At 40.0% G+C, this 12004-nt stretch overlaps 1 long non-coding RNA gene across 1 annotated transcript; it reads right to left on the bottom strand.

Annotated features, from left to right (window-relative positions):
* Positions 1-2145: 2145 nt before the first annotated feature.
* On the bottom strand, positions 2146-9186 carry LOC128475198 (uncharacterized). Its single transcript, XR_008346467.1, has 2 exons — positions 8992-9186; positions 2146-2775 (listed from the first exon to the last, which is right to left on the bottom strand). It is a non-coding gene; the product is annotated as an uncharacterized LOC128475198 (long non-coding RNA).
* Between the last annotated feature and the right edge of the window lie 2818 nt (positions 9187-12004).

Genomic DNA, 12004 nt, shown 5'->3' with positions numbered 1-12004 from the left:
GCAGAATAAAAAAAACTTTGATAAAATGCATTTCTTGTCTTTATTTCCCAACTAGCCCCCCCCCCAATTTATGCACATTTGAACCCAGGCTTAACACCCTGCCTCCCAGACATGCCACGCTGCCTCCCACATATGCCACGCTGCCTACCACAGCACTCCATGCTGCCTCCCACATATGCCACGCTGCCTCCCACATATGCCACGCCACGCTGCCTCCCACATATGCCACGCTGCCTACCACAGCACTCCACGCTGCCTCCCACATATGCCACGCTGCCTCCCACATCTGCCACTCCACTCTACCCCCCACATGCCTCTGTGCCTGATACGCCTTATACCCCGATAGACCACTCCATCCTTCCCAGACATGCCACCCTGTCCTCCCCACATATGCCACTTCACTCTACCCCCAGACATGCCACTGTGCCTGATACGCTTTATACACCCTGATACATCACTCCATCCTCCCCAGACATGCCACACTGCCCTCCCCACATATGCCTTTTACCCCCAGATATGTCACTTCACTGCCCCCAGGATTTAGATTCCCCTTAGTTTGCCCCCCCTTTATCTCTAACTGCACCTTAAGTTAACTTTATTAAATTAACCCTCAGTTCTCATTAAATTAACCCTAAACACCCCATTAACCATAACTACCCTTAAATTAACTCTAAATACCCCATCAAAACTACCCTAAATTAACCCTAAACTCTCCATTAACCACAGCATCCCCTAAATTAACCCTAAAGACCCCATCAACCACAGCATCCCCTAAATTAACCCTAAACTCCCCATTAACCACAACTGGCTCAAATTAACCCCAAACACCCCATTAACCACAGCTGCTCCTAAATTAACCCCAAACACCCCATTAACCATAGCTGCCCCTAAATTAACCCTAAACTCCCTATTAACCACAACTGCCCCTAAATTAACCCTAAACACCCCATTAACCATAGCTGCCCCTAAACACCCCATTAACCATAACTGCCCCTAAATTAAATCCCACCTCCCCTAACTTTCATTAGCCCAAATATTAATATATATATATATACTTACAGTTAGATGAGTGTCACAGCCATGTGGTTCTGGCCTGGAGAAGGAAGGGGCGGGGCCAGTTGTCACAGTGATTACAGGGAGGGGGAGTAAGTAGGAGCTGCTGCTGTGAGACGGTGAGTCAGTAAAACGGATTATATAATGAGGGGGATTTTTCAGAGCGTTTGCTCTGAAAAAACCCTCATTTTATAATCGATAATAATCGATTCAACTAATCGATAATGAAATTCGTTGGCAACGAATTTCATTATCGATTATATTGATTAGTTGTTGCAGCCCTACATGAAACCATTTTTAAACATTGACACTTCCCTTTATTATTACTACACACAGAAGGCTTTCCGAGACGTAGAAGGAAGTCTGGCTTAGCACACAGGTGTGTACAGCACCCAGACAGCTATAACACCAACGAAGAGGCAACGACAGAACATAATGGTATAACTATTTCCATATATATGTACGCTCGCACAATGTTTCTGTGTGTATAATGTGTCATAATTATATTAAGTGGTTGACAGGGTCCAGTTCAACAAAATAAACAATTGTTCATGTAAACAAATGTCAGTATTTCAGCTTGTGCTATTTATTTCCCATTCTTACTGGAACCACAGAACATCCTGGCGTACCCAAACAACACAATTTATTGCCCAAATTTAATATTCTTCCAATGACAAAAGAGGAAAGATTATGACATTTAATTCGTCTAGGGTTGGGTTTTCCAGAATATGCAAAGAAAGGGTTCAATCTTGCAGCGCAAAGGTTGAAACTGGTAAAAGATTTGAGGCACATCCGTTAAGACGATATATTTATTCTTCCAAACAAAAGTAAAAGTCAATGCTTACAGAACACCTTCCGAAGTATATACAGCTTAAACAAATCAATATTACAATTGTTCCAAATTCCTTGTTTAACCTTGAAAATGTTTCGCCCCTCCTCTTATGGGGGACACCTCTCTTGAGCCGAAAGCCTCCCGGGAGCTCTTGAGTAAATCTGCAGAACCTTCAGAGTGGCAAGCGCAGATATCTGGGAGAAGTAAATAATTCAGACACACACAAGGTGTTCGTTCTCAGTCACTTCTCAATTTATCCATTGTTGCGAGCGGGTTTAAATACTATTTCAGGGAGACTGCTACAAAACCATTCACAAAGAAAAATGTAACACTCAGCATATAGTTGGTACCACTAATCCACATCAAACACAGACTAAGCTAAAAAGTTCTTATTTACACAAGAGTAAATATGTTCCTAGTATACAGACAGGTAAACAAATGTTATCTCGTAACTTAAGGATGAGAAAGAAATCATTGACAAGACTTGTCTACGTTGGCAAAAAGTGTCTACAACAACATGTATATTTAATATAAAATGGTGTTCATTTAAATTTCATATTTACAAACCTCGCGCCAACGGAAGGAATTAATTTCAGTGTTTGGCTTGCCAATCAGGATTCATCAAAGGCCTTGCGTGTTCGTTTAAAAACGCATATATATTATTACATTCACACCTGAGACCTTGTAACACTAACGAGTCACATGACACCAGTGAGGGGAAATGGTTAATTGGGCCTAATTTGGACATTTCCACTTAGGGGTGTACTCACTTTTGTTGCCAAGGTTTAGACATTAATAGCTGTGTGTTGAGTTATTTTGAGGGGACAGCAAATTTACACTGTTATACAGGCTGTACACTGACTACTTTACATTGTAGCAGAGTGTCATTTCTTCAGTGTTGTCACATTAAAAAAATATAATAAAATATTTACAAAAATGTGAGGGGTGTTATCACTTTTGTGAGATACTGTAATATACGCATACATACATATACACACATATAAACATCAGCTGCCTTAACACATTTTATCAATATTGCTAAATAATGTTATTTTAATTATACATATAAGAAATTAATCTGTGCAGAAAAATAGACAAAACATTAAATATTCTAAATATATCTCCTTATCAATTATAAAATACTATTTATCATATAAAACATGTTGCCAATTTTTTATTTTTTTGTCCAGACCTTCCCATCTAAACGTACTAATATTAAAAAGCCACAGTTTGGCCACCTCTGGACTACACAGACCCAGCTGGTTTTGTCCTTTTCCTCCAGTGACGTTCTTGTAGATTGGTGAAGTCACTGCAAAGACGACTACTACGGTATAACTGTCTAACTAATCAAGGTATGAAATAATAATGCATAAAAATGTGCCAGTAAACCCAGCATTTCTAAAATGCAATCTCTCCAAATGTTTACCGTAGATACTATGCATTCTGATAACCAGCGTTCTCCTGGCATCTGCCAGATCCAGATTTGTCACTTCAGAGAACACGTTTCCACTGCTCTCCAGAGTACAGCGGCGGTGTGCTTTACAACCGTGCTGATGTTGCTTATTATAACACCATAGTAAGCGGGGCAATAGAGGACAGGCAGTTTGATGTAGAACACATTTCAGCATTTGGCGGCATCCACTCTGTGAGTGTGTGTGGCCTGCACTAATTGAGAAAGAGAGACAGAGAAACTTTGTAAAAACATGAACCATTGGTCTGGTCCTGTGGTGTAAAAAAACCCCTATTTTTAAGGGGTTCAAATAAACTTACATAGACAGTCGACTTTTTTACAATTCTTTTAAAATTATTATGTTTTTCTAAATATTCATAAAGTATTTCAATAATTATTACACTATATTATCATTATTACGATAAAAAACTACACTCATCATTAACACATTTGTCCTCACATACCTTGCATAAGACTTTCATCATAAATCCAAGAGGGTTACATCTGCTGTAGAGAAGATTCAAACACAAACTGCAATAACAAAACAAAATTGAAACTATATTTCATACATAGACCCGACGTATGTATATATTTCATTGATGTCGAGGAAAATGACACTCTCACAAGCATGTTGCAATCTGAAATAACTAATCAAGTATGTTACAGCAGTTTTTTTTTTTCTTTTAATAAAACCAAAGCAAGAAAATTAAAACGTATATAAACTAATTTATAAAGTTAAGCCTGTAGAACAGTTAAAAAAAATCAAAATCAGCATATGAATTATCAAACTATATATAGAACTAAATGATAACTATATGATTAATAGTAATTAGATGTCAGCTTAGCTTAAATTGTCAAGTGTAGTCATCAAATATAGATTGCTGATTAGAGGATATAAAATACATACACGAAATAGAGAAAAAACCCTAAGATGGCGGACGTTTCTCCTCCTTCCAGCCAGACTCTGGGGGTGATGTTGGAAGACCAGCATGATTGTCGCCAGCGGCTGCTTCTCCTCAACACCAAAGGGCAAACCGATCACAAATAGTTGTCGCCGCCGTCTACGACGTCGTCATCTTCGTCGTCGTCATTCGTTCTTCTTTTACGTCTGCGTTTTTTAATTAGGTAGAAAAATCCCCAAAATGCACCACCTACAATGACGGCAGCACTACCCCCGACGCCAAAAATGATAAAATTGTGCGACTCCAAAAAGGCCATCACTTTCTCCGACAGGTTGCCCTTGGTTAACTTCTGCTTTTGTGCGGCCATTGCTTCCAGCTCACTTTCACGCATCAGAGATTTGCCGTAGTTCAGATTAACCAGGCTAGGAGGCATCACATTGACGGCAAAGTAAACCCGCTTGATTAATTTAAAGTCCAATGCGTGTTGCACATCGCAACGGTATGAGCCGGCGTCGCTCTCCTTGATGGCTGGAAAGGTGATGTTAAAGTATCTGATTCTGAGTGGGGGCGAAATAGGTCATCTTGGGTTGTTACCTGACCTTTGGTGATGTACCAGTAGTATTTGAACCCCTGATTTGATTGCCCTTCAGCAGGCACAATCAGACAGTTCATAGTAAAAGGCTGTCCCACAGTCAGAGTAAAACTCGTCATGGCGCAAATCCAACTCACTACACAGGATACGCTGAGGGTTTCACAGTCCTCCCTCTTCCCTGATGGTCCCACAATGCAACGCTTTTCTTTCTTGGTACCAAGTCCACAAGAAGTGCTGCACGGGGAAGATTCTATCACCATCTTGACAGATACACCATTAAGCCGGTCGGGGACGGTCACAGCTTTCAGGTTTTGTAAGTCAATATCATATGTTTCTTTTGCCATTGCTAAATAACAAAAAAGTAGTCCAAATACATACATTTTGTTTGTGAGCCGCCGGCTCCGCCACCACTAGCTCCTGGCCCAAGCGCCATCTTCAGAAGTATTATTCAATACAAAGCTGTCAAACTACTACCGGGGAACTGATGCTCTAAAAACTGCACTTCCGGTTTCTCCATTGACCCGTCTCGGGTAGTTGACTGATAGGAAAGGGCATAGTTAGTTCCTACCCAGAAGGAGCCTGGTGACGTCTGAAAATCATGTGACTCGTTGGTCACATGGTACAAAGTACTACAGGAAGCTGCTAAACAGGAAATGCAGAGTCTCGCGCTCTCGCTGTGCGGCTCTCGCGCTCTCTGTGTTAGGGCTGCATCTAATGATTATTTTCATAAAAGATTATTTGGCCGATTATTTTTTTAGATTATTCGGATTAAAAAAACAAATATGCAAATGTTTTGTTGGTCACTCCAAGTTATCCCATCAAACAGGGCCAGATTAATGTAGGGGCTGATAGAGCTGCAGCCCCTACCCGTACCTAATTGGGCCTAATTTGGACATTTCCACTTAGGGGTGTACTAACTTATGTTGCCATGGTTTAGACATTAATGGCTGTGTGTTGAGTTATTTTGAGGGGACAGAAAATTTACACTGTTATACAGGCTGTACACTCACTACTTTACATTGTAGCAGAGTGTCATTACTTCAGTGTTGTCACACTAAAAAAATATATTATAATATTTACAAAAATGTGAGGGGTGTTATCACTTTTGTGAGATACTGTACATACATATACACACACATATAAACATCAGCTGCCTTAACACATTTTATCAATATTGCTAAATAATGTTATTTTAATTATACATATAAGAAATTAATCTGTGCAAAAAAATAGACAAAACATTAAATATTCTAAATATATATCCTTATTAATTATAAAATACTATTTATCATATAAAACATGTTGCCATTTTTTTATTTTTTTGTCCAGACCTTCCCATCTAAACGTACTAATATTAAAAAGCCACAGTATGGCCACCTCTGGACTAGACAGACCCAGCTGGTTTTGTCTTTTTCCTCCAGTGACGTTCTTGTAGATTGGCGAAGTCACTGCAAAGACGACTACTACGGTATAACTGTCTAACTAATCAAGGTATGAAATAATAATGCATAAAAATGTGCCAGTAAACCCAGCATTTCTAAAATGCAATCTCTCCAAATGTTTACCGTAGATACTATGCATTCTGATAACCAGCGTTCTCCTGGCATCTGCCAAATCCAGATTTGTCACTTCAGAGAACACGTTTCCACTGCTCTCCAGAGTACAGCGGCGGTGTGCTTTACAACCGTGCTGATGTTGCTTATTATAACACCATAGTAAGCGGGGCAATAGAGGACAGGCAGTTTGATGTAGAACACATTTCAGCATTTGGCGGCATCCACTCTGTGAGTGTGTGTGGCCTGCACTAATCGAGAAAGAGAGACAGAGTAACTTTGTAAAAACATGAACCATTGGTCTGGTCCTGTGGTGTAAAAAAACCCCTATTTTTAAGGGGTTCAAATAAACTTACATAGACAGTCGACTTTTTTACAATTCTTTTAAAATTATTATGTTTTTCTAAATATTCATAAAGTATTTCAATAATTATTACACTATATTATCATTATTACGATAAAAAACTACACTCATCATTAACACATTTGTCCTCACATACCTTGCATAAGACTTTCATCATAAATCCAAGAGGGTTACATCTGCTGTAGAGAAGATTCAAACACAAACTGCAATAACAAAACAAAATTGAAACTATATTTCATACATAGACCCGACGTATGTATATATTTCATTGATGTCGAGGAAAATGACACTCTCACAAGCATGTTGCAATCTGAAATAACTAATCAAGTATGTTACAGCAGTTATTTTTTTTTCTTTTAATAAAACCAAAGCAAGAAAATTAAAACGTATATTAACTAATTTATAGAGTTAAGCCTGTAGAACAGTTAAAAAAAATCAAAATCAGCATATGAATTATAAAACTATATATAGAACTAAATGATAACTATATGATTAATAGTAATTAGATGTCAGCTTAGCTTAAATTGTCAAGTGTAGTCATCAAATATAGATTGCTGATTAGAGGATATAAAATACATACACGAAATAGAGAAAAAAAACCCTAAGATGGCGGACGTTTCTCCTCCTTCCAGCCAGACTCTGGGGGTGATGTTGGAAGACCAGCATGATTGTCGCCAGCGGCTGCTTCTCCTCAACACCAAAGGGCAAACCGATCACAAATAGTTGTCGCCGCCGTCTACGACGTCGTCATCTTCGTCGTCGTCGTCATTCGTTCTTCTTTTACGTCTGCGTTTTTTAATTAGGTAGAAAAATCCCCAAAATGCACCACCTACAATGACGGCAGCACTACCCCCGACGCCAAAAATGATAAAATTGTGCGACTCCAAAAAGGCCATCACTTTCTCCGACAGGTTGCCCTTGGTTAACTTCTGCTTTTGTGCGGCCATTGCTTCCAGCTCACTTTCACGCATCAGAGATTTGCCGTAGTTCAGATTAACCAGGCTAGGAGGCATCACATTGACGGCAAAGTAAACCCGCTTGATTAATTTAAAGTCCAATGCGTGTTGCACATCGCAACGGTATGAGCCGGCGTCGCTCTCCTTGATGGCTGGAAAGGTGATGTTAAAGTACCTGATTCTGAGTGGGCGAAATAGGTCATCTTGGGTTGTTACCTGACCTTTGGTGATGTACCAGTAGTAATTCAACCCCTGATTTGATTGCCCTTCAGCAGGCACAATCAGACAGTTCATAGTAAAAGGCTGTCCCACGGTCAGAGTAAAACTCGTCATGGCGCAAATCCAACTCACTACACAGGATACGCTGAGGGTTTCACAGTCCTCCCTCTTCCCTGATGGTCCCACAATGCAACGCTTTTCTTTCTTGGTACCAAGTCCACAAGATGTGCTGCACGGGGAAGATTCTATCACCATCTTGACAGATACACCATTAAGCCGGTCGGGGACGGTCACAGCTTTCAGGTTTTGTAAGTTAATATCATATGTTTCTTTTGCCATTGCTAAATAACAAAAAAGTAGTCCAAATAGATACATTTTGTTTGTGAGCCGCCGGCTCCGCCACCACTAGCTCCTGGCCCAAGCGCCATCTTCAGGAGTATTATTCAATACAAAGCTGTCAAACTACTACCGGGGAACTGATGCTCTAAAAACTGCACTTCCGGTTTCTCCAGTGACCCGTCTCGGGTAGTTGACTGATAGGAAAGGGCATAGTTAGTTCCTACCCAGAAGGAGCCTGGTGACGTCTGAAAATCATGTGACTCTTTGGTCACATGGTACAAAGTACTACAGGAAGCTGCTAAACAGGAAATGCAGAGTCTCGTGCTCTCGCTGTGCGGCTCTCGCGCTCTCGCTGTGCGGCTCTCGCGCTCTCTGTGTTAGGGCTGCATCTAATAATTATTTTCAAAATAGATTATTTGGCCGATTATTTCTTTAGATTATTCGGATTAAAAAAACAAATATGCAAATGTTTTGTTGGTCACTCCAAGTTATCCCATCATACAGGGCCAGATTAACGTAGGGGTTGATGGAGCTGCAGCCCCTACCCCTACCTAATTGGGCCTAATTTGGACATTTCCACTTAGGGGTGTACTCACTTTTGTTGCCAAGGTTTAGACATTAATGGCTGTGTGTTGAGTTATTTTGAGGGGACAGCAAATTTACACTGTTATACAGGCTGTACACTCACTACTTTACATTGTAGCAGAGTGTCATTTCTTCAGTGTTGTCACACTAAAAAAATATAATAAAATATTTACAAAAATGTGAGGGGTGTTATCACTTTTGTGAGATACTGTACATACATATACACACACATATAAACATCAGCTGCCTTAACACATTTTATCAATATTGCTAAATAATGTTATTTTAATTATACATATAAGAAATTAATCTGTGCAGAAAAATAGACAAAACATTAAATATTCTAAATATATCTCCTTATCAATTATAAAATACTATTTATCATATAAAACATGTTGCCAATTTTTTATTTCTTTGTCCAGACCTTCCCATCTAAACGTACTAATATTAAAAAGCCACAGTTTGGCCACCTCTGGACTACACAGATCCAGCTGGTTTTGTCCTTTTCCTCCAGTGACGTTCTTGTAGATTGGTGAAGTCACTGCAAAGACGACTACTACGGTATAACTGTCTAACTAATCAAGGTATGAAATAATAATGCATAAAAATGTGCCAGTAAACCCAGCATTTCTAAAATGCAATCTCTCCAAATGTTTACCGTAGATACTATGCATTCTGATAACCAGTGTTCTCCTGGCATCTGCCAGATCCAGATTTGTCACTTCAGAGAACACGTTTCCACTGCTCTCCAGAGTACAGCGGCGGTGTGCTTTACAACCGTGCTGATGTTGCTTATTATAACACCATAGTAAGCGGGGCAATAGAGGACAGGCAGTTTGATGTAGAACACATTTCAGCATTTGGCGGCATCCACTCTGTGAGTGTGTGTGGCCTGCACTAATCGAGAAAGAGAGACAGAGAAACTTTGTAAAAACATGAACCATTGGTCTGGTCCTGTGGTGTAAAAAAACCCCTATTTTTAAGGGGTTCAAATAAACTTACATAGACAGTCGACTTTTTTACAATTCTTTTAAAATTATTATGTTTTTCTAAATATTCATAAAGTATTTCAATAATTATTACACTATATTATCATTATTACGATAAAAAACTACACTCATCATTAACACATTTGTCCTCACATACCTTGCATAAGACTTTCATCATAAATCCAAGAGGGTTACATCTGCTGTAGAGAAGATTCAAACACAAACTGCAATAACAAAACAAAATTGAAACTATATTTCATACATAGACCCGACGTATGTATATATTTCATTGATGTCGAGGAAAATGACACTCTCACAAGCATGTTGCAATCTGAAATAACTAATCAAGTATGTTACAGCAGTTATTTTTTTTTCTTTTAATAAAACCAAAGCAAGAAAATTAAAACGTATATTAACTAATTTATAGAGTTAAGCCTGTAGAACAGTTAAAAAAAATCAAAATCAGCATATGAATTATAAAACTATATATAGAACTAAATGATAACTATATGATTAATAGTAATTAGATGTCAGCTTAGCTTAAATTGTCAAGTGTAGTCATCAAATATAGATTGCTGATTAGAGGATATAAAATACATACACGAAATAGAGAAAAAAAACCCTAAGATGGCGGACGTTTCTCCTCCTTCCAGCCAGACTCTGGGGGTGATGTTGGAAGACCAGCATGATTGTCGCCAGCGGCTGCTTCTCCTCAACACCAAAGGGCAAACCGATCACAAATAGTTGTCGCCGCCGTCTACGACGTCGTCATCTTCGTCGTCGTCGTCATTCGTTCTTCTTTTACGTCTGCGTTTTTTAATTAGGTAGAAAAATCCCCAAAATGCACCACCTACAATGACGGCAGCACTACCCCCGACGCCAAAAATGATAAAATTGTGCGACTCCAAAAAGGCCATCACTTTCTCCGACAGGTTGCCCTTGGTTAACTTCTGCTTTTGTGCGGCCATTGCTTCCAGCTCACTTTCACGCATCAGAGATTTGCCGTAGTTCAGATTAACCAGGCTAGGAGGCATCACATTGACGGCAAAGTAAACCCGCTTGATTAATTTAAAGTCCAATGCGTGTTGCACATCGCAACGGTATGAGCCGGCGTCGCTCTCCTTGATGGCTGGAAAGGTGATGTTAAAGTACCTGATTCTGAGTGGGGGCGAAATAGGTCATCTTGGGTTGTTACCTGACCTTTGGTGATGTACCAGTAGTAATTCAACCCCTGATTTGATTGCCCTTCAGCAGGCACAATCAGACAGTTCATAGTAAAAGGCTGTCCCACGGTCAGAGTAAAACTCGTCATGGCGCAAATCCAACTCACTACACAGGATACGCTGAGGGTTTCACAGTCCTCCCTCTTCCCTGATGGTCCCACAATGCAACGCTTTTCTTTCTTGGTACCAAGTCCACAAGAAGTGCTGCACGGGGAAGATTCTATCACCATCTTGACAGATACACCATTAAGCCGGTCGGGGACGGTCACAGCTTTCAGGTTTTGTAAGTTAATATCATATGTTTCTTTTGCCATTGCTAAATAACAAAAAAGTAGTCCAAATAGATACATTTTGTTTGTGAGCCGCCGGCTCCGCCACCACTAGCTCCTGGCCCAAGCGCCATCTTCAGGAGTATTATTCAATACAAAGCTGTCAAACTACTACCGGGGAACTGATGCTCTAAAAACTGCACTTCCGGTTTCTCCAGTGACCCGTCTCGGGTAGTTGACTGATAGGAAAGGGCATAGTTAGTTCCTACCCAGAAGGAGCCTGGTGACGTCTGAAAATCATGTGACTCTTTGGTCACATGGTACAAAGTACTACAGGAAGCTGCTAAACAGGAAATGCAGAGTCTCGTGCTCTCGCTGTGCGGCTCTCGCGCTCTCGCTGTGCGGCTCTCGCGCTCTCTGTGTTAGGGCTGCATCTAATAATTATTTTCATAATAGATTATTTGGCCGATTATTTCTTTAGATTATTCGGATTAAAAAAACAAATATGCAAATGTTTTGTTGGTCACTCCAAGTTATCCCATCATACAGGGCCAGATTAACGTAGGGGTTGATGGAGCTGCAGCCCCTACCCCTACCTAATTGGGCCTAATTTGGACATTTCCACTTAGGGGTGTACTCACTTTTGTTGCCAAGGTTTAGACATTAATGGCTGTGTGT

The sequence above is a fragment of the Spea bombifrons genome, chromosome 2 (assembly GCF_027358695.1).
Source record: "Spea bombifrons isolate aSpeBom1 chromosome 2, aSpeBom1.2.pri, whole genome shotgun sequence".
Lineage (NCBI taxonomy): Eukaryota > Metazoa > Chordata > Amphibia > Anura > Pelobatidae > Spea > Spea bombifrons.
This window is presented reverse-complemented; position numbering and strand designations above follow the sequence as displayed.